The sequence below is a fragment of the Syngnathus scovelli genome, chromosome 7 (genome assembly GCF_024217435.2).
Source record: "Syngnathus scovelli strain Florida chromosome 7, RoL_Ssco_1.2, whole genome shotgun sequence".
Lineage (NCBI taxonomy): Eukaryota > Metazoa > Chordata > Actinopteri > Syngnathiformes > Syngnathidae > Syngnathus > Syngnathus scovelli.
The window spans coordinates 4,450,213-4,463,079 of NC_090853.1; the positions used below are offsets into that span (position 1 = coordinate 4,450,213).

At 45.8% G+C, this 12,867-nt stretch overlaps 1 protein-coding gene across 1 annotated transcript in view; it reads right to left on the reverse strand.

Moving 5' to 3' along the window:
- The window catches only part of tenm4 (teneurin transmembrane protein 4), a 142,044-nt gene that overhangs the window by 121,263 nt on the left and 7,914 nt on the right, over positions 1-12,867 (reverse strand). The window contains exons 3-4 of the mRNA XM_049726851.2: positions 10,227-10,411; positions 9,804-9,925 (exon numbers count right to left, since the gene is read on the reverse strand). The gene's annotated coding sequence lies outside the window, so the exon portion shown is untranslated. The remainder of the gene's footprint in view (positions 1-9,803; positions 9,926-10,226; positions 10,412-12,867) is intronic.

Below are 12,867 nucleotides of genomic sequence, written 5' to 3' on the forward strand. Positions count from 1 at the left end.
GTTGTGTCGTTACGCTACGTCATGCTATGCTAGAGGTTCCACTACGGGTTTTTGTTGTCAAGGTGGAATACAGCAATTATATGCTAAGCTACTTTATGGTAACCTTGAGAAACAAATGTAATTTTTTTTTAATAACTGAAATCACCTCCAACTCAAATCGTCATTTCCCATTGAAATGAATGCAAATGTCATTAATCTGTTCCAGCCTCCCCCTAAAAATAGCACCGTATAAAACTGTAGTTTCAAACTATGACATCATTAAATAGAAAACACTTTGCTGCCAGCTGAGCACAGTACAAGACGTAAGAGAACTTAAGTTGACCGCAACCGCAGTTTTAATGTGTATTCTTCGAGTAACTGGGACAAAAAGCATATGTGGCCAGCTGTTCACAATTGGGCAACACAAACTGGCTGAAATGTGTATGACTGGGGTTCCGCTGGATGGCACTTTCATTTCCGTGATGTGTTTTTAATGGTGCTTCAGGAAGGGGCTATTAAGGTTATGATGGCCTCTCTCGTTGGATGGCAATTTGTAATGCGCTTTTGCGCATAATGTAAGCACGTGTTATTACCTAGGCTGCTAAATATGAGGCGTCGTTGTTATGATGTAATTAATGACTTCTCCATTAGCGCCCTGGAGACGGAGCCAATGGAATAAAAATAAGAAAATTTAAACTTCTGGCCGTGTAAAGCAACCTTCAGCTTTAACCTTGATGTTTATCGTGCTCCACCCTGGCAAACACGTTGCGCTGGGTGATTCATTGACGCCGAGTAAAGTCTGCAAACTCTAAGTGCGGTGTGTGGGTGCGCGTGACGAGAATCTCCTCGGGGTGCCATTACCCTGACACTCCACGCGGCAGCCTACTTTTTTTGCCGGTACGATGAACCCGCTTTTTCACCTTTAGCGTATTAAAGGTGTGGTCTCGAACGTGCCATCTTGTAGGTTTCCCACACCGCCGAACGCGGGCGAAGCCAGCCGTTATCATGCAATTACTTGTTGCCCAGCCTTTAGTTTCCCCTGCCAAAGCGTTCACAGCACAAAAGCGACGCAGACTCATTAAAACATCACTCTGCTCCATCAGGGGGGGAGCTCGCGGCCTGCCAGACGGTTCTGCGCCAATGCCGTGGGCCCGTGCCACCTGCCACGTGGAGGCTCGCTCACCTCAATTTAAAAACAAACAAAAGACGGCTGCTAAAGTGCCTCCTATTCGTTTGAAATTCGGCTCTCGTTCCCAGAGCGACAATGCGGCCCGACGCCCACCGAGGGACATTAAGTATTTACCTGCAAAGCCACCGCAGCTATTTCAGATCAATTTGCCCGATGGTGTTCCTTTAATACAAAGTGTTGGTGTGAGGCGTAGGTTCACAAAATACCCTGCGCAAGGTATAATCAACGTGCCTTTGATCTGCCGAATTAGTGGCGAGGAAAGATGTTTACGTTGTAATCATTCCCCAATTAGCCCTTTTTGAATAATTGCTACTTGCCACCATGTTGTGAAACGAAGCTACGCTACGTGTATCTGATGTAATAGCGGCCTGTCAGGGTGTCAACGCTTCATACTTTATTTTTAAAAATGACAGTACCATGACGTACAAAAGAGGCTGGCTTTGTATAGATTACCGTTATTTTTGGAAAATTATAAAGTGAAGTCTGACAGGAGCCGAGGCCTGTCCGACAGCGCCGCAACAGCGCCCCCTATGTCGGCCCAACCTTGTCGATGAAAAACGGGTCGTTGGTATTAACAAAATGAGCTTTTCTGCGCCTGAGGGGACCTAACGACACCGAGAGGTGTACGTAATGTGCCGGAACCTCATTACGTCTTCATAATCAACTCGGGCCCAGGCTTGGCGAAAAGGACGTCACACCCTCGGCACTCTTTGGAAGTTGCGGCTATTAACCCGACATTTTCTGCCGCCGCGATCCCTTTTTTAGCGTCCGGTGGAAAAACTGTAAAGAAGCAAAAGCCGGAAGACGCGGCAGTGATCTAATTAGCGTGCCGTCGTTTGCTCGTTTCCAAGGTCACGGTGAACTTTTCCCCTAAATCGGTGACGTTGATTTTCTAATAAGCGGGCTGGGATTGCTTTAGCGCACTTTTGGCGAGGCCAACTCCCATCGGGGGCGGGGGTGCGGTTGCGAGTGTGTTTTTAATTAAAACCAAGTTACATTGTTGGCGTAATTAAAGTGGCTCCTAATAACGCATTGTTTAATTAGGAGGTTCCGTTGATTAGATGCCCAAATAAGGATGAAGCTTAACAAGATGTCACATGGGGAAAAAAAACATCAGCCACCACTCAAGTAAGGATTTTATGGGGCTTTAAGGGAGAATTTTCACCGCCCCTTCACCGTGAAAATGGAAACATTCGATATGAAATTAATACGAAGCATATTTATTAATGACGCATGTGAATAATCCAGACGGGGGTGTGCAGGAATGCGAAATGATAAATAAAGCCGCTCAAATCCCGGCGCCTAAATCCAATTTGAGGATTCCATCAAAAGACTGCTGCCTCTATTACCTATTAATAATCAGCCTGGAACAAAAAGCAATTATCAGCCATTCAAGCACGCTGAGTTGTTTTGTTTTTTTTCCCTCAACATTGATTACATAGGCAAAACGGGAAAGCGCTCGGTTGATTCCGCATCCTTCATTACGGCATTGGTGCAAATCCAAACAGCAAAAGGTCTCGCCTGCAGACAGGAGCTTGCTCGGCTTCGGAAAGCACTTGTCGGCGCTCATTTACCCCGCTGACCCTGAACGCTATTTACGATGCAATAAAGCCAAAAGCAAAATAATTGCGGCGTTGCGCCCGGAATAGAACTCGTGGGCCAAGTGTGGCCTGCAAGGCGACAGCGTGAAACAAAAGACCCGCGCAGGCTCGCCTTAATACGGTCCCATTACGTGGCAGAACCCGGCCCGGATTTGCCTTCCAGAAGCAGACAAGGAGCCCATTAAGGCCACCGCAGATGTATTTCAGCACCTCAGAAAGTCTGGCGTAGACATCTTGAGACGCATACTTTTGTGCGCCGCACGCTTTCTAGCAAATGACCTTCCGCTGGCCGAGCCCATACCGGACATTAGCTTCGCATTTTGTATTGACGAGGCCTTTTTTATGGGGCTCGCAAGACCTCGCTGGGTCAGCGCCATAATATGTTTGCGTGAGGGCTGTAAAGCTCATGATGCCAAATAAAATATGTCCTTTAATGAACTTTTATAGGGGGGAGCGGAAGCTTTCGAGAGCCGACGTAAGCACGGGGCGTAATGTGAATTTCCACTGCTGCCCTGATCTGGATGACGCCGAGAGAAATTTCAACACACAGCAGCAATAACAAAAAGGATCTCATTTGCAGTCACTGGTAAAGATTGTGATTTGGCTCATTTATTAATTTAGCGTCGCCGTGTGAAAGAGTGACGATACATGGATGGGTTTTGTATCGAAAGCACGGGGCGGACAAATGGCGGATATCTCCTGAGAAACATCGCAGTATCTCTGCGAGGATGTTTGCTAGCTGGAAGGCAGAAAAGATGTTCCATTAATGTGGCCCATTTACCATTCAGTCACTTTCTGGTGTTCACTCCAGTTTTTCCCTAATGAGGCGTTTAAATGTATGATCATTAAAAAGGTATGTCTTTTTTTATGAGGCCATTTACAGATTGCCTATTGGAGCAGATCTTCGAGCGAACCTGCGAGGGGGGGGGGGCGTCTGTTGTACGCGGCGGATCCAGCCGGCGTTTTGATGGATGATGGCGGCGGGGGAAGGGAAAGGACTGCTGGACAGGGCGCAGCCTTCCACCTCAGTAGCCGGGGATGGCTCGGCCACATGCTGCTTGCATCATTACACAGCCTCGGCCCGGACCTCGGGTGCCACCCTGATTGATGGGCTCCGTCGGGCCAAATGGCCCAATGGAGGCATTTCGTCCAGACTCCGGCCCGGCCCATCCGTCTTGGAAGAGGCCTTGCCGGCTTTATCCGGGCTGCTCCTCTTAATCCCGCCTGCTGATTAAAAAGACCCGCCGGGCGCCTTGATGAGTCAATATTGTAGCAATTGGGAAGAGGCTTGATGTCAAATTCATAAATCAGAAGTGTCGCAGCCGGTGTGATCGGCACCTGCGCTATGTCTGTCGCTATGCCATTAGTCATGTGACCGTGCCGCACGACGACCTGTCATGTGATGATTACGGGAAATCATCTGCCCGACGATGCTAACAGATGGCGACGTGAGAGCGAGGCGCTCTTCGGTTTGTTTTTTTTGATTATCGTGGCGCCGTTAAAGCACGCAAGAGTTTAAACGACAAGATTCAGCGATCGCCCTCAGCGAGCACTTTAACACATTTCAAATGCCAAGTATGCCTTTGGTTACCATGACGACTAGGTTGGACCCAGAAGGGTGGTCCTTGTTCAGTTCCCGAGTCTTCAGACCCAAGATCCGACTGTGAGCCAGACGTGCTAACAATGACAACTGTGCTGCACTGTTTACTAAAATGTGAAAAAGAAACAAATCTCAGTTGATGCCAAAGTTTTGGTGCAATCGGTTCGGTAGAGTTTGCATAATCCGGCTAACAGTCACACAGACAACATAATCCCCGTGGTGGAGGTAATGACAGGATTAGGCTGTGGATCGTGGCCAAGAAAATGTTCATTGTGGGAAGAGAATTCAATAAAAAAAAAGCAGGACGCCAGGGAGCGACACAATTGCAGCCAATCGACTCGATTGGCTCATTTTGCTCAGTTGCGGCCTCGGTCAAAATTCGTTGCGCGTCGGCCAAGGCGACGTTCCCTGGCAAGCCGTTTGTGCGAGTGTAAACCAATGCGTCGCCGTCTGCCCGGCTGGATAGCGTAGCCCTGTGCGGCCAGATGCGGCGAGCAGCTGCACGCAGCTTGCCTGCTACCTTAACGCCTCAATAAGTCTCATTACGATAATGGTCGCTTTCTGTTTTCATCGTCTGCCGCTTCGGGGAAACTGGACGGAAAACAAAAATGAAAAATATCAAACAAAATTATTGTTTTTTTTATTCTATTTGGGGAATTTTTGATTCCCAGTTGAATGAATGTATCTGTCGTTACTTTAGAATATTTGTGTGGGGTTTTTTTTTTTGGGGTTTTACCATTCAAAACCGTAATGAAGCAGGAAGCTTTCCAGCTGGCTGCTTCCCAGTTGCCGGTCGGAAAGCCGGGGCGCAGGGAGGGGCGGGAGGGGCACCGAGGCCGCCGCCCGCCTGGCTTAATGAGTCGCTCACGCGTCAACACTGGCACCCGCTCCAGAACATCTGCCTCTCGGGTACACAGTTTACTTACATTTCACTTGCGCCATTACTCCCGATGAGCCATCGTCTACTTAGCTCTGGTCCGGGGCGTCGCCCGATTGTCCGTCCTATAAGAGGGCAGTTTTGCGAGCCCCGAGGGAGCTTCTTCAGCAAGTCATCATTGCTGAAGCTTCCCCTAGGTGATTATCAATCATTGTCTGTGATCCAACAAAATGTTGCTAAAGAACAATTTGGGTAAAACTTGTATAACAACCTGTTAGCATGTACCCGCTTTTCTACGGTAATGACGAGTGAGCACGGACGACGGCGTCCTCTAATTACCTCGCACGCACGCGTAACCGGCCCGCCCGTGACATTTAGCGAGGGCTTCCTCCGCCGAGTCGCCGGGTGAGCCGAGAAGATGGCATTAGGTGATAAGCTTCATTTCCTGCCGACCTCTCATCAGCACTTTTTCCCGCCGCCTTCAAGTGCGGACGATTAGCATCAGGAAGCGTATCAGGACGAACGTAACAAACGCGCTCTCAAGGTGAACCTATTCAGGCCGCAATCTTTCCTCAACGTAGACGATCGATTTTTTTTTAGGTTTATCTGCGTTTTTGTGTCCTGAGTCCCTCGGTGCCCCCGCAAAAGGGAACGGCCTTGTTTACGTCGCTACGAACTGCTGTCATTCAATTAAGTCAAAAGCGTGTCCTTCATAGTTTGGGCCGTGATGTAATGCCGCTGTCGAGGTTTATTAATTGATATAAAAGACGCCTTGGAATTAAGCCGGGGCCGTTTGTTCATCGGAACGACCCATTCTTTTCGCGTTCGCCCTTGGGAACGACGGCCGCAATGAGGTTGTTGCGGGAACGCCGCGAGCTTCCTCCGGCGGGGGTCTGCTCCGTTCCGACGCAAATAAGTTGATTATGTCAGCGAAAAGCACCTCCAGTCGTTGTTTAGCGCTTGTAACGCTTACGACGGCTAATTAGCTGGGTGGGTTGCCTTTGATTTATAGTCCCTGCTATCAGCTTTTAATCAGCCGGGAGCAACGATCCGTGTGCGGCCCCAAAACCCCGTTCAATTACTAAGCGTCTGATCGTGACGGAAATGCCAAAGACCGAGAAGATTGTCACATTTTCTGCATAGATAATTCAGATAATTGAGTCATAATTAGAGCCGACGCATCGTTCGCCGATTATGAAGATGACACGCCAGTCTATCATTTATTCAAGAGCGAGCACAACAATGTGGCCTCGGCGGAGCGGTAACACGAGATCTGGTATTTACCCGCCTTCCCCCTTTTTATACACAAGCTGCTAAAGGCGGCGTACTTTGACTACTGTGTGTACCGGACTATTTCTGAAAATTGTCCTTCAGTGTTGGTGCTGTTTACACTGACCAGAAAATGCCGTTTTTACAAGTAGCATAAAAGACCTTGTAAATGTAAACAAGTCGGCCATTGCTATCCAAGGTCTTGAGTCTGCTTTCAAACAAACAACGTCACGTGATCGCAGATTTAAATCAGGCGAGCCAATTCCGCGCCACGGCCGTCGTGCGGAACATTTACCGGATCCATGAGATTATGAATGGTCATTATTACGCCGACGCCGATGCTTCTGCAACGGCCGTGATAAACACAAAGCGGGAGGGACAAGCAGACGGCTCATGAAACCTAAGAGACTTTCCTGAGAAAAAAAATCAATCGGTGGAAGAAAAACAAGTCCAAAATGGCAGATATGACTAAACGTTATGAAACACGCAACAATCACCAATGTCGGTTTCCAGTACTTGTTTCTATTTTATAAGCAGTAACACGATGTTCTTTTCAAAGCGCTGTCGATCTCTATGAGCTATTGGTATTCGAGAAAATATTCCTCTTTTAAAAAAAAAAAAAAAGAGCTTGACATTTTAGCGCTGAACAGGAACACAGGATGGTAAAACAACATCATCTCAATGTCACGCTGCTTGTGATGAAGCTCCGAGCGTGGACTAATAATAGCAAAGGAGCAAGCGCACCAACATGGTCTGCTGTGGCCCACGTTAGGCTGCAGAACCCGATTGTGCTCCCATGTACATGTTCCTCCTCCGCGATGAAGCTTTAGCTCATGATCGTTTTCATCTGTCCTCAGTCCGACGATTTTTCTTTGCGCTAACCTTGGCGGTGAACTTGTCAGTCATAGTTTGGAGTACAGATACACTGGCGTGGTGCTCGGCTACACACTGAGCCGAGTTGCTGAGGTCAATTTGCTCCCCCTTGCTCATCCACAAGCTATTGGTTTTTCTCTTTGACGTCTCTGCTTTTTTCTCCTTGCCCAAAAAAAGCAGACTTTTGTGCGAAGAAACGTGGCACAGCGGTTTCCCTCCCGTGTTGTTATAGAGTCAGAAAAATAAACTAAAACGACTGGCTGCGATTAGACGTGACCTTGTGTTGTAAGCGGCGGCAAGCCGGGACTCTTTGTGGCCAAAGTCTGCCTCATGATGATTATTATTCTGACGAGTGAATCGCCCTTTGAGGGCTTTGACGTTCCTAAAAATTCAACAATTATTTGCGAATATCCTGGTGAAAATGTGTGTGACAGCTTCAGTGATTGACACAAAGTTGGGTGAGCAGGACGCACTAAAGTGTCTCGAGGTGGCAAATTGAACAGGAATTCCATTTGGGTTTTAAGTGCTTCTCAGGTGAACCCCAGGGGTTTATTTTGATGAAGTTCTACTCGGGAATTTTCCTAGAGGAGCTCCGATTGAAAGCAGGTATTTGTCAAATTCATTTAACCATCATCATCAAATGCGGAGGACATGTAATAATTCAATTACAGAATCGTGTGTGCTTTTTTTTTTTTCAGTTCTGACAAGATGCCAAGGATAACTGTAGCAGTGACGAATGGAAATGAGGTTTTTTTTTTCGTGAAGGGCTCCATCCACAATTTGATATTCATCCCCCACTCTCCGAGAGTGGAGCTTTATGGCGCAATCTAAACCTACGTGACCCACACTTCCCCTTTGCGGCGGCAACGGCCCGCATGCTACAATTGTGTAATTTCTATCAATCACGGCGCCAGGGGATTGTCGGCGGAAACCGAGGAACTGAGAGACATGAGGATCAGGCTGGATCCGGGGAGCCCGAAATGATATTTATTGGTTTGCGGCTCATCGCTACAACTCGTCAACCTGTGGGCAAACGCAGGACTTACGGAAACTCAACTGCAATGCAGATATGCAGAAGTGATAAACAGGACAAGGCTAAAAAAAGGCACCTGACGATTGAAAATTTACACTTTGTGCCTCAATACAACACATTGAATAGCAAAAATGGAGAATCACAGATTCTAAAGCTAGCTAGCTTCAGCTGGCTAGCTGTTTAATGACCTAAAGGTGTCAAGGAAGTAAACTGGAGCGATACATCTCGACCGAGAATGATAACATCTCGGAAAAGTCACACTTGACATGTTTAGGCTCCTGCGAACGACAGGTTTTAAATTGTATGAATTAGCCCCGCCTCCACATTTGTGTATGTAATGCAGCAGTTCCCCCAATTCAATTCATAGGTGCGAATTTAAATATTATCAAAAGATGACATACAGCCAACGTGAAAAGCCACAAAAGTGCCGTTGTCTTATCCCACCAGCATTAAATGTCAAGTTCGCACGTACTACGAGTATGCCAATCTATCTCATTATCACATTTGCAAGCGAGCGATAAGCCCCAGAGGAGAGAGAAAGAACATTCCCGTGTGTTATTTAAGCATCGGGCTACTCAAATATTTTCTGAAGCAGGTTTGACATTTCGCCAAATCTAATTGCAACCTCAAAAGGCTCCAAATAAAACAAACGGCATTGAGGAGACGTGGCCCTGGCAGCACATTTAAAACCTCCTTTTCATTCATGTCGGCTACTTAGTTCGCTCTCTCGCGATCTGGCTAAATCTCCGCCACATAAATGTCACGTTTTGCATCCAAGCATCGCTAAGGCGCCGGAGCTGCTTTTATTTGCATACGGGCGAGGAATAGGGACGTGGGGGAACGTCGTGTTATGAAAGTTCAGGTTCAAGTGGTGCACAGGCGACGTCACATGCGCGGCGGCCTCGTTTTAATTGGTCGCCATGGCATTTTTGTGATGGCGCAGCTGTGCTTTATAGGGGTTCCTTCAAGGTTTATTCTGACATTTTTTTTGCATCTATCACGGCTTCAGTTTGAGTCCAGCTGGCACAACGGTGTAAAAAGTTACCGCATGCATAATGGCCCAAGTCAATTTGGCCATAAAAAGGGGTTAGTTTTTTGGGGGTTTTTTTGCCTTAAATGTCTGAGGATGCGGCCACCTCTACTAAAATGAGCTATGTTGGTAATTAAACAATTAATTCCATTTTACAGCACAAGTGTAATTAATGAATACAATCAATATTTAGTTCCATTTTTTGTTTTGTGAAAAAGTTGTACAAAAATGACACGCCAATAATACAAAAATAATACAAACGGTGACTACGTAGTGAGAGATTGCCAAACTGTATGTACATGAGTGGTGGCCATTTTGCTTACAGATTGAGTCTGAGAATTAAGACGCTTACCTTCAGTGAGTATTGGCCAACTGATGAGTGATGGTCCTCCTCCAAATCACACTGCAGCATTTCCATCATTCCGGCGAGCTGTCAGGTTAGCTTAATTTCAGCTAGTGCTCCATCAGTTCTACCTCACATGCGCAAAGCTAACGGGGAAAAAAAACTAACTTCAGGTAGGAATATATAATAATGAAGTCATGTGATTAAATGCAATACTACAAGTCAACATTTCACTCAAGCGGCTTTTTAAAGTAAAACAGGATTCAAGTTCTAATGGGTGAAACCAAAGCGGCATGACGTAATGGACCCTGATTGGTTGATTACATTTAAATAATATGTTTTATCAAGCAAAATTTGACTTTGCAGATGACTCAGCTGCTATTGGTGACCACGTCCGTCTCAGGATGTGCCTGGAGTCATTTCAATTCACACCTGAAGAAGAGCAGCTCCCCATTGTGCCCTTCCTCCTCCTCGTCCTCCTCTTCTTCCTCCTCCTCCTCATCTCGTGGCCGAATGGGTGACCTTCTCAGCACGGAGGCTATCATAATGTGTTGCGAAAAGGTCAGCGAGGAGCAGACTCTCACCCGTGATATTTGCGCCGACTGATAGAGCCTGCCCTGTGGTTACACGTGCGCAGTACATTTCAGTCAATATTCATAAGAGGAGACTTTCTGGGAAAAAATAAAGGACTAGCTTTCTAAGAAAATTCGTGTTGGATTCATGGAAGGCTCCAAATTGTGACTGCAAGCCTTTTTAGAAAGGTTTTGTAATTATTTTATATTTGTCACTGTGATAAGTTTTGCCCTTTAGTTGGTGTTGTTTTACCATTTGGTCTTTTTTTCTGTAATATTTTTGTATTTTCTAAAATGTCTTTTTGTCATCATTTTTTAAACATTTTGCATTTATATTTCTATATTATTCATGAATTATTGTTTGTATTTTTCAATTAAATTTAAATCGTTTAGCTTTGAAGACGTTTGTTTTCCATCAACTATTTTTGTCACTTCTGATATATTTCTAACCTCTACTTATTTTGACTCATTGGTGTGCGAGTGTGCCTAATATTTTGACTTGTGCCACACCCATCAGCGAATCCCAAATGTATTCCTGACGGTGATAATATTCGTTTACTCACTGTGAACGTGTGAATGTTTTTTTGAGTACCATTTACTCTGGCTAGCAATTAGGAGTCTTTGCTGGGAGGAAAAAAAAAAAAAAGAGAAAATCGCTTTTGGTGCAAGGTGAAAAGCATGTGAGACAGATGTGCAACGTAACAGGTGAAATCCTCCCAACGGCCGCCATCAAATCGCTTCATTGACCAAACAAAGACAAATGGCTTACAGCTGTTCTACCAGCAGCGATCACATTCATACGAGGGTGGGGTGCAATGATGCATTGAGCTCGCAAGACCCCCCCCCCCCCAAACCAACCACCACCACCATGCCCGCCACAGGCAAGCAAACAAACAAACCAACAAACTGCATTAAACATGCGATCACAGTGCAATTACTGTTAAATGCTTGAGTGCCTACATTTTAAACATGAATACCCAGCAAGGGGTTCATTATGGCGCTTGGACTTGATGCTCATAATATTGTCTCAGATTTGACCCCAAAAAACAAAAAAAAATCCAAAATAATACAAAGAATTGTGGGGTTTTTTTTGAGAACACACACTTGCACGTATTGATATGCACGAAGGCGTCACTATTGACGCATCATCGCAAATTGGCGGAAAGCTTCATCAAATCAAATCTCACAGCAACAGTGTCTGATCCCCGACATGAGGGCGCATTAATGCCTTCGATTGACTCCAAACACAAATGGGACAATCAGCATACAAATGCTGAAACATTACAGCCGGGTCACGCCCCGACAAAAATGTCCAGTAAGGACATTAAAGGTCGAGAAAAAATTGTATGCATCCATTGACTTGATTTTTACAATTATCCAGAGAGTTTGCGCCACAACTTAGACCTGGTTCCATATTTTCAAAATTTTCATCTAGTTCTGATTAAGGAACAGAAATTCAAAGTCTGGGGACAGGTCTGCACGTGGGTCATGTTCGTCTCCGCGGTCACACATTCCATCAAACTTCGACTTTGGGGCCGAGCGACAGAAGGCGAACCTTGCTGTGGGACGGTGGCGACCAAAATAGACGTCCCCTAGATTCTTCCCTGTGATAAGGCGGATATCGGTGTGGCCGGCTGGTGTCCTTGGCTCCCGGAGGAAACATTCCTGCAATTATGAAGGAGCCAATCTGAGGCCAGTCAGGATGTTTTTTTTTTTCGTGTCTTCTTAGCTTGAAGCTTGTTATGCTTCTCTAGGGACGCTCAGGTTGTACTACAAAGTATTCTCCTTCCCATCATCGGGAGTACGGATTTCACTGCTTGCTACGCTTTAAAAATTCCCTTTTTAAATGAATTCCAGATGGCAGAAAAAGATATAGAAAAAGAGTGCTGTAATATTTGTAGTCATTTCATATTTTATTGCATTGGTCAGGGCAGCATAAACGTCGTCGTGGTTAGCAATATCCGCACACGAGACCGTCAACACTTTTGCAAGAGGAACTGGACTGGATGTCTTGTCTACAACGATAATTTGTTCCAGGAAGTCAATTTGTTATTGCCGTCAATAACAGAACACTAAATGAAAAACACATTTGAACGGCAAAGCTTCTAGTGAGCGTCCTGGAAATGTTAGCAGTTGAATGGGAGGAAAAAAAAAAATCATCAGCTGCCAACTTCAGATTCATCTTTTTTTTTTTTCTATCAGCGAGGATTTTGAGGTTTAAGAGTAAACGCTAATGCCGAGTGGGTCGCTGACATTTTCAAAGGAATGATTTAGCGCAACTAGAATGTTCCAGGGATGAATTAACATCCGGCCAAAAGCTTCTATTTGACTCCAGGGGCCCAGAATTCTTTTTTATTTCAAACTTCTTTACTCTCGTGGAGCGTGACCAACTACGTGGAGAGCAACTTTTGGAAACACGCCTTGTATCCTGACCCCATCCATGCGTGACCCAGACTTGACTGAACAGCTTTCAAGATGGACAGACAGACAGACAGATGCGT